The 16,621-nt window shown below is 48.5% G+C and overlaps 1 protein-coding gene across 1 annotated transcript in view; it reads left to right on the top strand.

Annotated features, from left to right (window-relative positions):
• The first annotated feature begins 4,530 nt into the window (after positions 1 to 4,530).
• Positions 4,531 to 16,621, top strand: part of GRAMD1B (GRAM domain containing 1B) — an 82,025-nt gene continuing 69,934 nt past the window's right edge. Inside the window, exon 1 of the transcript XR_007498236.1 lies at positions 4,531 to 4,732. The gene's annotated coding sequence lies outside the window, so the exon portion shown is untranslated. The remainder of the gene's footprint in view (positions 4,733 to 16,621) is intronic.

Here is a 16,621-nt window from a genome sequence, read left to right as displayed (position 1 = left end):
CTCTCTCTCTCTCTCTCTCTCTCTCTCTCTCTCTCTCTCTCTCTCTCTCTCTCTCTCTCTCTCTCTCTCTCTCTCTCTCTCTCTCTGCCTTACTAAGCAATATTTCTTTCTTTTTGGCAGTGCTGGGGATCCAACTCAGGTCCTTCCATAAGCAACGCAAACACTGCCTCAAACATCCCCCTTCCCAATCTTTCCAAAGTTTCATGAACTTTGTTGTTCATGAGGTTATTCACCTCCTGCTCGCTCTCTCCCCCTCCACAGTGGATGCAGTTTCCTTTGACTTGGTTTCTCCCTTCTGCGTGGTACCCAAATGTACCTCTTCTGTTGCATGTGATGATAACTCATAGACGTTGTGCTGTTGCTGAATGGGGTTCAACTTGTAGAAAGTGGTTCACCTTGGTGCTGTTAAACAACTCTATTCTATTTTTCCATTTTGCTTGTTTTCTCCAATCATGGGGTCACCTCAGGTCTGTGGGAAGTTTCTCTAGCAGGTCCCTAAGGGGTTGCTTCATGCAGTGAGGTGTCCTGCCAGGCTCCTTTCTTGATGCTTCTGTAGACACAAGTGGCTTTCTTAGTTCCAATACTCAATCCTGCTCCCCAATAATGTGAGCCCTCAACCTTTTCCCCATCTACTAGGTCTGAAGTGAGTTCTGTTGGCATTTTAATGTGTGTTTTCCTAAGTAACCGGTGAGATGAAGTCTGTTTCGGTTTCTCTCTCTGAAAGTGCTTATTCAAATCATGACTTTCTTTTCCTCATTGATTCGTGGAATTTAAAAATGATTAAAAAAAAATCTTGCGAAGAGTTTCTCTTTCAATTACCTAGGTACACAGCGAATAGCATCTTCTAGAAAAACCTGCCTTTTTTTTTTTTTGGATGATCAGATGAACTAACTTTCTTCTACCTGGGGTTCAACTAATCCATTTTCTTGTTTAGAAATTTGCTTTCTGGGCCCGGAGAGATAGCACAGCGGCGTTTGCCTTGCAAGCAGCCGATCCAGGACCAAAGGTGGTTGGTTCGAATCCCGGTGTCCCATATGGTCCCCCGTGCCTGCCAGGAGCTATTTCTGAGCAGACAGCCAGGAGTAACCCCTGAGCACCGCTGGGTGTGGCCCAAAAACCAAAAAAAAAAAAAAAAAAAAAAAAAAAAAAAAAAAGAAATTTGCTTTCTGCGAATTTTTCTGGAATCTCTCAGGCAGTTGCCTATTATGGGGACTTATCAGCCAGATCAGGTTTTTTTTTTTTTTTTTTCATTCCTTTGCTTACTGCCTAACTTTGCTACAAGTTTCCTGGAAATAGCCTACATGTTCAAACTCAATGTAGTCTTGTGGGTCTTGCCAGCAGCTACTATCTAAGGTTCTCCCGCTTTTCTCGGGGTTTGAGGGTTGTCCCCTTCCCACTGTGCTCTGTGACACCAAGAAAAACCACAACTTAGTGTTGCAAAAAAATCTGTGAGGTTTTCCTGGTTGATCTGGTTTTCTCTGTTCACTAGATCTGTGATCTCTTCATAGTCATTGATCTGTTGATAATTCATCCAACATCATAAGACATTCTCCCCACCAACCCTTCTAAAATCTTCTACTGAACTGGAAGTTTTAGATGTTTTAGCTGGAAGACCTATTGGGACATCTAGTCTACCATGTTGCCAACTTCAGGATTTCAGTTTTATTTTTCTTGCCCTTCCTGATTTAAGAAATCAAAAAAGTAATCAGATTGCAGTATCTTGAGGAAACCAGAGCCTGATGATCATCTAACTAGCCCACTCTAGTAAGATATAAAGCTTCACATCTTAAAGTTGGGGGGGTCATGACCTATATGGGTAACTGTAGGTGGGGGTCGTGGGAACTTTAGCAGCAGTCAAAGGTTCTGAGTGCTTAGGGTTCAAGTGTTAACTTGAAATCAATCCTGTAATGCAGCCCAAGTGTTTGTGACTACATTTGCCTGGGTTCACTTCCTTAGGCAAAGAGGGGTCACGTGTGGGACAAGTTGAAAACATGTCTCCTCAATTCATTCTGACAATTTATAGGTCAAGGCACCAAAGAGGAGCCATAGAGGGAAGAAGCATTAAAGGAGAAATGTTTCTGCTGCCTGATCCCAGGCAGTTGTTTCATTTGGGGAAAGGCAACAACTTTCTAAGGCCATGTGTGCTGCATAATTGGAGATTTTCTTTTGGAGGGGGCAGAAAATGGCAGGCTCTCTCTCCAACAAAAGTCCTGGTTTCAGGGAGGGGAATCCAAGGGGGATTCCAAGTCAAAGATCATCCCCTAACCAGCTGGACTCTCCCTTTCCCCTTCCCTTAACTTATGCATCTGTGTTCCTCACATGGACACACAAGCCAGTTAACAACTGAGAGACAAACAGACAGACAGCTGGAATGACTTAAACTCTTCTTAACCTGGATTCTCTTTGTCCCAGGAACCTATATGCGAAACCCTTAGACACCAGCAGTTCTGATAGAGATTTTTCTAGAAGGTAGACTAGAGTGCTGAGTTAGGAATCTGGGCCTGCCTGCCTTCTTCAGATCCCAAGCCTGCATCCTGCTTACTGTTTGACATTAGCCAAGTGCAGACACCTCAGGGCTCAGCCGCATTGCCTGAAAAGACCAAAAGGCCATGGCCTTGCTTGAGAGGGAGAGTGTGCCAAGTACGTGAGAAAATGCATGCAGGTGTTGAGCATGATCCTGGACATGATGAGCCCACGACAGAGTCTTCCTGGTGACGCTGCAGTAGAGGCAGGTAAAGAGTATAAGGCAAAGGATTTGCGGTATTAGATTTACCTTGATGCTGGCCTCATCTCCCTGTCATTCTGAGTGACAGCTGTCTTGGGGCAACATCCAAGAACAGGGATCTCCCGGAGGGAATTTTCCTCTATTAAGAAGGACTCAGTGTTCTGGTCTTTTGTTCTTCTGTCCATGTGGTTTGTAGGGGCAATACTGTCAGTGGTCTGTAGGAATGTTCTTCAGTCTGGGCTGATCTCAGAGCTGGACACAGAGACTCTATTGCCCTCAGCCTGCTTTGGGAGCATTGTTGAAGGCCCAGCAGGCCTCCTGGGGGTTTTTATAGGCTCACCTGGACTCAGAAAGAGACTGTGGGGTGGGAGGCCAGCAGGGAGGAGATGGCTTCAATCTGAAACTTGCCCCATGGTCCAGTTTCACCAGCCTGTGGATGCCTTCCTCTCCTCTCTCCTCCCCTCTTCTCACAAGGTATATTGGCTCTGCCTTTTGGAGGGAACCTTGAGGAAGAGGAAGGTGGAGCTAAGCCATGACAGGTGCTCTGTGTGTGACCCCTGGATAGTATGTTAGTCTTTAAGGGCTCAGGTATGAACCAGATGCAGATGTCCCCGGAGTGTCTGTGGGTTGGTTGCTTTGGGACAAGTTTCAGGGTGAAGGCTTCTGGCTGGTTCAGTTGGAGGTTGCAGTCTCCTAATTAATCCGCTCTTTGTTCATTCTCATTCATCCATCCGCATTACTGACCCAGATAGTCATCTAGGGGAGAACAGAAAGGGCTGCACAGCTTGGGGTGGGGGGTGTCGGGCCTGCGGGGAGGACAGTTAGAGGAGTCGCTTCCCCTTTCCCAGAACTGTGTCAAGAGCTGGAGTTGGGCATCTCAGTGAATCCTGATCTCAGTGAATCTTGATCATCTCAGCTTGTATTGGAGAGAGAGAAACTTGATGGAGTGAATCCTAACCCAGGTCTTGGGGCCACCTTAAAGGGGGCCCCTCAAAAATCCCAGAGCATGGTGTGTTCACTCCAGACAGGCCCCACCTTGCTGCCTTGCAGGGAAGGGGGGTGAGGAGTCAGACAAGGTGGAGCAAGTGGGGGGGGCACACACACACACACACACACACACCCCTAATGCACTTCAAACAAGTCTGCCCAACTTGATCCCCCATATATTTGGAGGAGGCTGAATGGGGTGGGGTGCAAACCAAGACCCCTGCCTTCAGGAGAAGGGCCTTTGAACCCTTTGGAAGAGGACCCCCAGAGACAGACACAGCAGCCAAGCTCAGGGCCCCCCTCTTCTCAGTCTCCGGCTCCACATTCCTCACCCGCCCTCTCCCTGACTTTCGGTCCGGGCTGGAGCCAAAACATGTGCTGTGTCTTTAAATGGGCGGAAGTGGCTGGCAGTGCTTTGCTTGGGTACTGCATTGATTAGGCGATTATATGGAGCTGCAGGAGCTGCCGCCTGGGGGAGGAGAGGTGCAGCTTCTGCTGGGGTTCTGCTCTCCTTGGGCTCCCCCTGGGCTGCCCGGAGGAGCCCCTGGCCGGCTGTGGTGGGTGGGTTCAGGGTGAGTGACCAGCCAGCCAGCTGGCCTGCTGACTGTCAGTGCAAGGCTGGTTGTGGGGCTCTGCTAGCATCGCCATCCCCGCCTCACCTCACCTCTGCAGGACCTACCGTGGCAGCAGCCGAGCTCGGGCATCAGGCAGGCCTGGACCGGACTGGGGGGCAGCTTTGGGGCTGAGGAAGGGCGAGGGGCAGAACCCCAGAGCCAAAGCAGCCGCTCTCCCCCCAGCCCCCACTGCCTAGGCTCTCTCCCTCCTGCCTCCCTCCCTGCTCTCTCTGCTGTCTCCTGTCTCTTTCTGTGCTCAAGTCACATTACATGGGATTCTGTTCCGGGGGGGCCTTCGTTATCTTTTCCAATATGTCCTGGGACTGGGGCAGCTGTGCTGGGGATGCGAAGGCCACGGTCCGTGGCTGCTCGTGACTGGACTGATGAAAGGATTTAAGCTCTCCTGGTAAGTGAGACACAGCAGTCATCCCCCCCCCCCCAACCCTTCAGCCTGCACCCCGCACCCCTGCTGGCCTCTCCCCTCTGCTGCATCCTGGAGGGCTCCTTCACCTGGTGCTGGGAACCACCAGGCACTCTGCAAAGTTGGACTCTTGATTCCTAGAGGGGAGGTAGAGGGGACGTGAGGGGCTGTGGGGAGACCCTGCTGCAGTGCAAGCGTCTCCTCTTGCCAGGTGGTGCTGGCTGATGGAACTTGATGAAGAAGGAGCCTTTTGGGGGGGGGGGTGACTTGGACTCCATGGCATGCTTTCTGCCAAGGCAGACAGTGGGTAGGTGGTGGGGGGCTTGGACAGCTAGAGGGGCACTCTGGTCTTGTCTCGGGAGCCTCCTCAGATGCCCCCACCGTTGCAGATTGTGAGGAGCACCCCCCTGGAAGTACAGATGTATTCTGACCCCCTTGTGCTTGGAGTGGGGGGGGGGGCACTGTATTGCGGTCATAGAACTACTACAGTGTTTTTTAACCTGCGCTTGAAAACGAAAACCCTTCTTTCTGCCTCCAGCCCCTTTGAAGCAGCAGGGAAGGGGACTGGGTTAGGGGTTTGTTTTGATTAGGTTTGGTTTTTAGGCTTTCAGGCCACACCTGGTAGTGCTCAGGGCTTACTCCTGGCTCTGCCATCAGGGTTCACTCCTGGCAAGCTCGGAGGACCATATGGGATGCCGGAGATCAAACCGGAGTCAGTCGCGTGCAAAGCAAACGCCCTCCCTGCTGTGCTATCGCTGCAGCCCCAGAACATTGGTTTTTCAAAATCTGACTCAGATACGAAGAGATTTTGCTGGGGGAAACTTTGTCAGAGCATTAATCTGGACCCCTGTGGTGGGAGGAAGGCTCCTTGGGCTTACTGCTGGGCTTACTCTCTTCTGAGAAGAGGATGGGAGCTGGAGGGGTGGGGAGAAGGGCCCCTAAAAAGCCCAGTCCTGTGGTCACTGCAGCTGCAGGCTCTTTGGAGGAATGTAAAAGGTCTGGAGCACTTTAATGTCCGGAGCCTGAGCCTGTCCGGAGCCTGAGCCTGGCCTGAGGCCACATCCTGCTGTCCAGATCCTACTAAGTCAGATCTGTCTGTCCTGGAGACCTTTTAGTGAGTCTTGAAAAGGCACGTGGAAGGGGGAAGGAGGTGCTGAGGGCTTGCAAGCTCTTAACAACTGCAGGGGTCTGGAAGTGGCAAACTAGCATTGCCTGCAGTTTCTTAGGGTTCACCTCCCTGACTCTGGGCTTTTTCCTTGCAGAGCTGTTATGCTGAGCACTCCCAAACCTCCTGCAGAGGGATGGGAGTACCAGCTTCCTGGGAGGGGACCAGTTAGAGTCTTTAGTCTAGGTCTGTCCACACCTAAAGCTGGGCCTTAGGGCCTAAGCGGAGTTGGGCTAGGATGGGGGGGGGGACAGATGTCCCTCTGTGCCCCTTCTCAGCAGCCCTGGCTAGGGGTGTGGATGAGGGGGCTTGGCTGTCATTTAGGCTGAGACTACCAGCTCCCCCCAGGAAGTGAGTGCTGCAGGCAGAAAGACATTTATTTGCCTTTGGAAACTAGTCCTGGCTCTTTCTGGCTGTGTTCCTACAAGGAGAGCAGCGCCAGGCCAGGAGCCAAGACCCAGAACCCCGAAACCGCAGAACCCCAGAGCCCCCCAAACCCCATCCTGTCCAGCCAGATCAGGTGTCTGAGGACAGGAAATGTGTGTGGTCCCTAAGGCTCTGACTCTCTGTTCAGGTACGGATGCTGCAGCCTGAGTTGCTCTGCGGGTGGGTATGGTATCTGGGCTCAAAATTGGACTTCTCTGACCAGAGAGCCCTGCCAGGTGCTTTTTTTGCACCCATGGGGAAGCTGGGCACAAATGCCAGGTCAGACACACAGGCCAGCTGGTCTCAGTACCACGTCTGCATGGAAGGGGATGGAGGAGTGACCTTTCTGTTTCATTTCTAGAAACATCTCTGGAATGCCTGCTAGGGGTTAGTGGTATAAATATGTGGCTGAGAATGATAATGATAACAGTGACAGTGAGGAAGAGGCAGACACTGTTTCTTGCGTACTTCAGTGGGACCATATAACAGTCTCTCCCCACATGTTGCTTGACATGGGGTGAATCGTGGGGGGCTCGAGAGCATATTGTGCTGGTCTCTGAGCTCTATGACTCAGGTAGGCAAGGGCCTCCCCGGCCACACAGCTGATTTCTCACTCATCCGCTTTACTGTGCCCTCTGGATTTAGCTTCATGCTCTGTTGTGTCCTTTCTCGGGGCAAAGTTGTTCCTGTCTTTGCTATTGGTTTGGTTAGTTCATTAGACTCGTACATGTATGAATATGTAAGTATATGTGTGAATATGCATCGCCTCATTCCATCCATCCTTTCTCTGCTCTGTGAAGCAGCCAGTCTCCCTTTGAGAGCTAAAGACGTAGAGAAGAGGATTCGAATTGAGTTTATGCAGCTCATTAGTGAAAAGGGGGGCACAGGAAAGACTGGGGACCAGAAAAGGCCAGAGTACAGACTCTTTGCACTTGGCTACTCTTCCATTTGGACTACCACCCCCAATGTGTGTATCTTTTGTGTGTGTGTGTGTGTGTGTGAGAGAGAGACAGAGAGAAAGAGAGAGAGAAAGAGAGAGAGAGAGAGAGAGAGAGAGAAAGAGAGAGAGAGAGAGAAGCATACAGAGTGTGGGCTTGGGGGTCCCTAACTCTGTTACCCATCTATCCCTCTTTTCTACAGTTGTTGAACTGGTGGGAAAACTTTGGGGAATCATTGGCACTTGGGGGTGAGGGTGGATGGTCTCAGGCTGGCCAGTAGCTGCTGTCTTGAGCACTGGCACCTCATCTCATGGAGTTGTAAGGTTTTCTTAGGGAATGTTTTGAGGTGCAGCCTGTCTATGGCTGACACTGGCCTCCCCACCCTCCTTTGATGGGGCCCTTAGGCTCCCTGAAGGGGATTCAATGGAGTGGCCTCCTGAGAGTGAGGGGCAGACATGGAAGAGAGAGAAGGTGGTACCGACAGGGCTGAGCCAAAACAGAGATGGTTGTCACCGGAAGTGTGGATGCCAGGTGCTTTTCTTAAGAGAATAATTCAGCAGTGCTTAGGTCCTTCATGGTTATTGTGTGTGTGAGAGAGAGACATACACACAGAGATAGAGATACAGGCAGAGAGAGAGATTCCTCACTCCTTTGGGGTTTCAGAACCTTAGATGACAACAAGGCCTCGATATTATGGACTCTGCTTCCAGTGTTGGTTGTCTTGGTTCCCTCTGGCCTTGGCAGATGGTAGCAACATCTGTCTTGATTCTCTGTCCTTGTATTCCTGAGCCTCACATCTGTTGGGGTTGGTAACACAGTTTCCACAGAGCCTCAAGGCAGGGGCAGACCTTGAGGAAAGGCCATGACCAACAGTGTGAACCCTGGTCCAGCACATGAGGCCCAGCTGAGAGAAACTGGGTTTCTCCAGGCACCTGAGCCTGCTATGGTCTGTAGTGAGAACTGTGGGAGAAAGCCCATCCTTGCACACATGTTTGTACTGGGTACCCAGGCCCCAGATGCAGCTCTTTCTGTAGCTGTTAGGCTGCATGTGGGAGAGAAAATGGGTAGTTTTGCAGCAAGGAAAAGTAAGTAAGATTCGCAATGAGGAGAAACTGCAGAACTCTGTCTCTAGAAGATCAGGCGAGATTTCAAACCTTTGAGCTGCATAGAACTGGCCTCCCTGGGGCTCCAGTTCTGGGCCTATGTGTGGGATGGAGATGTGGATCGCTGGTCTGTCTCATACTTTGAGGACTCCTGGATCTTCCAGGAGAATCTGAATCTGGTCACCACCCTTTGACCTGCTGTGTGGTCTGACAGGGGATGAGTGTTTGCCTCAGGTGGCTGCTGGTTTTGAAAGTGAGATTCAATGACTGTTTGGGCCCTGTCCTGAGAGGCCCTCCAGGATTTTCTGTAACCAAGAGCAGAAACTGTAAATAAACCTCCACTTGAAAATGTTCAGTATTCATCTACAAACATCCCATAGTGGTTGAAAAGGGGGACCAGAACTTTAACCTTGGCCTGGGAAATCAAGTCTGACTGTCACCATTCAAGCATTGGTATTCGTGAAGGCCTGAGTGAGAGAGCAAGTGATCGAGACAGCTTAGGGCAATGAGTACCTCTCCCAAGGCTCCAGACTTCTTAGAACTGTAGGCCTGTCTCTCCTCTCTCCCAGGATACCCCTGTGAAGTGCACCTGGCTGCAAAAAGGCCTCCACCATCAGGCTTGGCTTTTGTCACTTGTTTGGTTAGCAGCTTTGAAGGAGGAAGAGATTTCTTTTGATAATATGGAAGCTTTGGGAAGACAGATTGTGTCTGATCATACTCTTGAGTACTTGAGGCTCTTTGCTGCTGGCTAGGAATGTCTTTTAACCATTAAGAAACTTCTTGTCAATAAATTGCCTTGCTGGTAGAAATAACCCAGATTTCCAGAGATGGAGTTAGAGCAAGTGATGAGTATTGCTGACTGGTGAAATTGTTGGGAAAGCTAAACTCTTACTCCCTCCATGAGTGCTTTTTTCAGTCGAACAGACTATGAGGAGCTAGAGAACACTGATGTTTTTTATATTGACTTATACAGACTCTGTCTGTTTGTTATTTTATGTTTGCAGAAAGACACTAACGTTTTCTCAGGGGAAAATAGATCCTGAAGAAACTTTTGTAACCTTGTGCCAAATCAGTACATGCATGGCCTGTTTTCGAACAGCTTAGCTTCCCAGCTATGTATTTTAGACCTTTAAGAATGGTTGGAAGAAGCAAGACTGGTATTTATTTATTTATTTTGTTGTTGTTGTTGTTGTTTTGGGCCGCATCTGGAATTGCTCCTTGCTCTGCACTCAGAAGTCAGTCCGGGAAGGTCAGGGGACCATATGGGATGTCAGGGATCGAACAAGTGTTCTACCCACTGTGCTATTGCTCTGGACCCTTGTTGTTGATGTTGGGTTTTGCTTTTTGGGTCATGCCCAGCGATGCTCAGGGATTACTCCTGGCTCTGCACTTCTGGCAGTGCTCAGGGAACCCTATTGGATGCCAGGGATGGAATTCTGGCCAGCAACAATGCAACGCAAGCACCCTCCATGCTGTACTATGGCTCCAGGCCCAAGAATATTATTTAAATAGGAGTGAAAAATTATATGAAATTCACAGATCAGTGTCCATGACCAGAGCTCCATTGTTTCACAGCTCTGGTCATTTGTTGGTGGAGAGTTGATGGCTCTTCCCAGGTGCTAATATTCGAGTTACAGGATTCTTATGATCACAAAACTCAAATACTTATTACCTGGTGCTGGACTCTAAGTTTGCTACCCCTTACATGAGTTAATGGAGATGCTTCTTGAGTGCAACAAAGTGCTATGGTTTTTTTTTGTTTTTGTTTTTGGTGTTTGGTTTTTGGGCCACACCCGGCGGTGCTCAGGGGTTACTCCTGGCTGTCTGCTCAGAAATAGCTCCTGGCAGGCACGGGGGACCATATGGGATTTGAACCAACCACCTTTGGTCCTAGATAGGCTGCTTGCAAGGCAAACGCCGCTGTGCTATTTCTCTGGGCCCCCAAAGTGCTATGTTTTTTTTACTGGATATATCCTCCCTTTCTCTGGACCCTAACAAAGTTATAGTGATGGCTAGAAGGATGCAATAACATTAGCACTATTGTTAAGTCCCAGTCTAAAATTAAAGGAACATAATAATAGAAAATATATCAACCCAGCAAGGGCCAGAACTATAATGCAATGAGTAGGACATTTGCTTTGCATGCGGCCCATTCAGGTTTAGTCCCCAGCATCCCATATGGTACCCAGGGCCCAACAAGCTCATCTAAACTCAGAGCCAGGAGTAACCCCTGAGCACTGCTGGGTGTGGCCCAAAAGCAAAAACAACATAGTGGCTTTCTCTGTGCATCATGAGACATATTTCAGATGTTCCCTATACCATATTGTGGAGCTCTGTATAAAGAGTTTGCAAGTTCACCTCTCTGTAAATTTTTTTTTTTTTCGGTTTTTTGGGCCACACCCAGTGATGCTCAGGGGTTACTCCTGGCTATGCGCTCAAAAATCGCTCCTGGCTTGGGGGGGAACCATATGGGATGCCGGGGGATCGAACCACGGTCCATCCTATGCCAGCGCTTGCAAGGCAGACACCTTACCTCTAGCGCCACCTTCCCGGCCCCACCTCTCTGTAAATTTAAAATTTAAATTTTAAGTAAATTTACGGCACAGATTATGCAACTGATCCAAGGTCATACAGCCTAAAAGTATACGGACTGGCATGCCAGCTTTCAGCTTCAGGTTCTGAACCAGTCTAATCGCAAATAAATCAGAAGGCAGAGATAATAATAAATAACAAATAATAAATAAAATAAATCAGAAGGAGAGAAGCAAGTTGAATTCATGAAAGGTTAGAGTAAGTTCTAAGACCATAATTTCCAACCTCCCTCCCACAAGCATACAATGTTTGAGGTCCACTGTTCTGAGTCAGTAAAGACACTTGTGGTATGAATTACAACTGCCAATGGCTTTTTAGGAACAGTGGGAAAGGTTGGGGGCTGTGTGGATGAGGCGATGTGTCTCTTGATCTCTGAAGAAGGAAGGCCACTGAAATTTCTAGAGCAATTAGACTGTCTGCAGGCAGGACAGAAGCAAGAGCGAGGATCCCTGGAAGGAGGGCCTGGCAGAGAGTGCCGGGTCACTGGGCAGAACAGGGAGAGGTGCGTGGGAAACTTGGGGTAGAAAGGCAGGCACCCACCTGCAGCACTGCTTCCGGGCTTGTGGGTGACTGCACTGAACCATGAAGACCCTCTAACTCTGGACGTCCCAAGAAGAAGGAAATGTACTGGATGTCTAGGCTCAATGAGCAGGTGCCCCGGGCAAGCACTGGCATGTAGGCAGCACTTGGGAGCAAGGATGAGGAAAGGATTGAGAAATGACAGCAGCACATATCTTGAGAATATTGAAACCATATTTTTACCATTGTTCCAGCTTTTAAAAATTGAGTTGAGAGAGGGCGGTGCAATAGCACAGTGGTAGGATGTTTGTTTGCCTTGCACACAGTCAAACCAGGACAGATCTCTGTTTGATTTCTGGCATTCTATATGGTCCCCTGAGTCTCCCAGGAGTGATTTCTGAGCACAGAGCAAGGAGTAACCCATGAGTTCTGCCAGATGTGACCCTCCCCAAAAATTAAATTGGTGGGCCAGACAATAGTACAGTGGGCAGGACATTTACTTTGCACATGGCCAACCCGGTTCAATCCCTAGCATTCCATATGGTCCCAGTACCTGCCAAGAGTGATTCCTTCGTGTTGGAATAACTGGTTTTCATTCTATTCAGGATAATTCTTCTTTGCTGGTTCTTATCACTCATTGGATTGAAGCACCTTTTGGATCGGTCTCTTACCCTACCTGTTCTCCACCCCAGGGGATGGTCTTTCACTTCCAATAAAGACCCCGGATCTCAGGGAGAAACGGCTTGCAGTTTCAGTTTTTCAACAACTGAGCTATCTGCCTGCTGGTCTTAGTGTTAGAAGCAGAAAGCTTGTGGTGAAATTTTTTTGGACATGTACCATCCCCTTTAATTTTGTGTGGATTATTTCCTGTGTCTGCATTTGCTCCCAGACCCGTATCTCCCCAATCCCTTGCTTGGGATTGAGCCATGAGACTTCCACATCACTTGAGTACAGAGTTAAGGAGTAACCCTTGAGCATCTCCAAGTATAGTCCAAAAGCCAATAAAATAAAACAAAATAAAATAAATAAAAATTGGGCTGGAACAATAACACAATGGATAGGGTGCATGGCTTGGGCACAGCCAACCTGAGTTTGATCCCCAGCACCTCAAATGGCCCCTCAGCCCTATGAGGAGTAAACCTAAGCACAGGTGTGTGGCCCAAACATTTTATATATATGTATATATATATTTGTATTTATATATATATGTGTGTATACACACACACACACACACACATCATACAGCTTTGCAGGAAAGGTGGCGTTTTTCTCATTTTACACATAAGGAAATGAATGTAGTTAATAACGGCACTGAGACCGTCAGGGACAGCTGAGCAAAGCAGGAGATAGATACCAAGATCCTGACAATCTCCCTGAGAAGAACAAGGAAGGTCAGTGTGGTAGAAATACAGGACTTCCACGGTGGACTGTCCTTTCCCTGGCTGCAGATGCTTGCCTGGCCAGGACAGCTGCTCAGTATTTGGCGAAAGGCAGGGCCCAGTCTGTACTAGTCTGGTGGCTGCCACTTCAGCATCAGCTCTTTGCAAAAATTATTCTAGGATTGAAGCGATAGCACAGCCGGTAAGTTGTTTGCTTTGCACATGGCTGACCCAGGTTTGACCCCAGCATCCCATATGTCCATTCCCTCCGAAGACTATCAAAAGTAATTTCTGAGCACAGAGTTAGGAGTAATCCCTGAGAGCCCACCAGATATGACCCCCCCTCAAACAAAACAAAACAAACCAAAACAAAAATTGTTCCAGTTTGTGGCATATTCTCAGTACACAAGAGTAGTGTGTGTGACCAATGTCTGTTGTTTGAACCATTGGACACTGGCTCTTCACCATAACTTAACACTTTCAATGCCTATTTTTTTTAGTTGTAGGTGATGTTGTCTTAAGATTTATGAAAGCAGGGGCCAGAGAGATAGCATGGAGGTAAGGCATTTGCCTTTCATGCAGAAGGTCATCGGTTCAAATCCCAGCATCCCATATGGTCTCGCGTGCCTGCCAGGAGCAATTTCTGAGCATGGAGCCAGGAATAACCCCTGAGCACTGCTGGGTGTGACCCAAAAACCACACACACACAAAAAAAGATTTATGAAAACATAAATAGGCTGGTTGGACAAGCCCCAGTGACAGTCTATCTTGGGAACAAAGCATGATGTAGATTTGTAGGTTTGACTTGGGGGTCCCCCACCCATAGGTGGTGACTGTGCTTCTTAGTTCTCTTGCTGGTGTATGCTTCTGTCTACACTCCCTCCTGAAACTTTATCCCTTGTGACCATGACTGTGGGCAGCTCTTAGGCTGTCCCTACCTTTTATTGCCTCATCCACAGTTGGGCCTAAACCCTTTTCCCTTGAAGGGGCTTTGCAGAATTTGGAGCATTACATACAGTAGTTCTAGGGGTGCAGAGAGACTGTCCGTCTGATATGTGGACAACACATGTAAATGTTGTAAATGTCAGCTGCCCTTAAACCCTTCGTTTTTTTTCTCTTTGGCTTTGGGTCATGGTCTTTGGCCTACAGACACCAACAGTCCATGATTATTTCTCACAGCCCAGGCACTGTTGAACAAAGTCATTCATCTTTACCCTCCTTGTTTTCTTTGTTTTGTTTTGTTTTGTCTTGTTTTTTGGGGGGTCACACCTGGCAGTGCTCAGGGGTGTTACTTCTGGATCTGTACTCAGAAGTCCTTCCTGGTAGGCTCTGGGGACCATATAGGATACTGGGATTTAAACTGAAGTCCATTGGTTGTGTTGACTGCATGCAAGGCAAATGTCTTACCTGATGTGCTATTGCTCAAGCCCCTGGTTTTTGTTTTTGACAACACAAGCAGTGCTTACTCCTGGTTCTGTGCTCAGGGATCAGTCACTCTTGGCAGTGCTTGAGGGACCATATGTGGTGCTGGAGATCACACCAGGCTCAGCCATGTACAAGGCAAGCGCCTTAACCCCTGTGCAGTCTCTCATGCCTTTGACTTACTTTGCAAGTTCAACAGGCCCCTTTATCACTGCTAGATACTGCCTCCTGGCCCTCAAGGGGACACAGCAGAGGGTCACATCACTGGAGGTCACAAGCGACTCACGGGGTGCTGACCTTTGTCAAGGTCCTGGTGCCCACTTGAGTTGATGTGTGAAACAGAGCCACACATGTGACTGCACATGTGACCACTGGAGTCTCCTCGTGAACTTATGCCTAAGGAGCACGGGGCTCTTACTGGTCTCCCTTGGGTCTTTTCATATTCTCGGGTTCTTCCCAGCTTCTCCAGTTTCTTAGTTCAGTTCATTTATTCCTTGTTACTTTATTCATTGGCTCCCTTGGGCTGGTGGCAGGCACAGTCAGTGGAGTAAGAACTGCTCCTTATCCCAGAGGGGAGTTGCCAGCAGTGGGGGAGCCTGGAGCAGCCCAGCCCCCTGAGTCGGTTTGCAGCAGTCCTGCATCTTAGAGGAAAATTCCACAGAGGGCCTCAGATGTCTTCCCGGCTCTAGTGCAAATAGATTTGTCTTTCAGTTAAGATCTTTTTTTGGACCCTTTCTCCTGAGCCTGAAAGAGAGAGAGAAAGATAGAGAGGGGGAGAGAAAGAGGGGAGAGAGAGATAGAGAGAGAGATAGGGGAGAGAGAGAGAGAGAGAGAGAGAGAGAGAGAGAGAGAGAGAGAGAGAGAGAGAGACTGACTGACTCAGTATTTCATAAGAGCCTTCCTGCAGCGACCTCAACTTTTTATTCCATTGAATGATCTGAGTTTTTATCTGGTAGTATTATGACATGCAGAGTGCCTTTGTTTTCCAGTCTTTGCTTGAACTCAACAAACCAAAGGTGCCGATATGGGAGACTTCAACCATTGGTCTTTGGAAGGTGATTTACCCTGCTGCTAGCCCATAGTATTTTTTTTCTCCTTTGCTATTCTTTGGGGCTCACATATACTTCTTAAGTATATTACTTGAATTTGTGTCTGTTAACTCTGGCCTAGAGAAATGAGTGTGTGTGTGTGTGTGTGTGTGTGTGTGTGTGTGTGTGTGTGTGCGCGGGCGCGCGCTCTTAGGGGCCACATCTGAGGGTGCTCAGGGCTTACTGCTCTATATTCAAGGTTCACTCCTGGCAGACCTGGGGGGGACCATCTGAGATATCAAGGATCAAACCCAGGTCAGCTGCATGTAAGGCAATTATCTCTTCATCTCCTCCCTTTTGGTGTATGTGAAATGGTTTGCTTTAATATTCTGATTTCATCAACCAAGAGTTCTTTCTTCAAGCTCTTGCTTTCTTTGATAGAAACAAACAAAATACCTTGTACACAACTAACCCAAATTGGATTTCTGGCATCTCATATAGTTTTCCTGAGCACCACCAGAGTCACTAAGCACAGAGCCAGGAATAGTCCCTGAATATCACCAGTCCAAAAATAAATAAATCAGGGGTCTCAAACTCACGGCCCGCGGGCCATTTGTGGCCCTCCGTACAACATTGTGTGGCCCTGCCCTAGAGGAATCTTTGTTTTGTTTTAGTTGTTTGGGTCACACGCCCCCCAATGTTCAAGGCTTACTACTGACTTTGCACTCAAGGATCACCCCGACTTTGCCTCCTGCGGCCCCCAGGTAAATTGAGTTTGAGACCCCTGAAATAAATAAACCAAGCCAAAAAAAAATCAGTAGTCTTAAAAGACTACAGTTTTGGGAGCCAACTACTGCCATTAGGTCTTGAGCAATCTTTGTATGAAACGTATTTCCAGCTGCAGTGACGGAGCCTTTCTCTTTGGGGTGGGGGGAGTGTATAGCAGGCATTGGACTGTACTCAGCTCAAGGGTTTTTCCTGGTTCTCTGCTCAGGGGTGATTCCTGGTGGTGCTTGGGAAACCATGTGGTACTGGAGATTCCAGTCAGGGTTGAGAGGATGCAAGGCAAGTGCTTTAACCCTACACTTTCTCTCCAGCCCCATTGCTCACCCTTTTACTTCTTTTTCTTTTTCTTTTTTTCGTTTTTTTTTTGGGAGGGGCACACCCAGTGATGCTCAGGGGTTACTCCTGGCTATGTACTTGGGGGACCCAATGGGACGCTGGGGGATCAAATCCCGGTCCATCCTAGGCTAGTGCTTAAAGGGCAGAAGTCTTACCTCTAGCACCACTGCTCCTCCCCCT

Source organism: Suncus etruscus, chromosome 8, assembly GCF_024139225.1.
Source record: "Suncus etruscus isolate mSunEtr1 chromosome 8, mSunEtr1.pri.cur, whole genome shotgun sequence".
Taxonomy (NCBI): domain Eukaryota; kingdom Metazoa; phylum Chordata; class Mammalia; order Eulipotyphla; family Soricidae; genus Suncus; species Suncus etruscus.
This window is presented reverse-complemented; position numbering and strand designations above follow the sequence as displayed.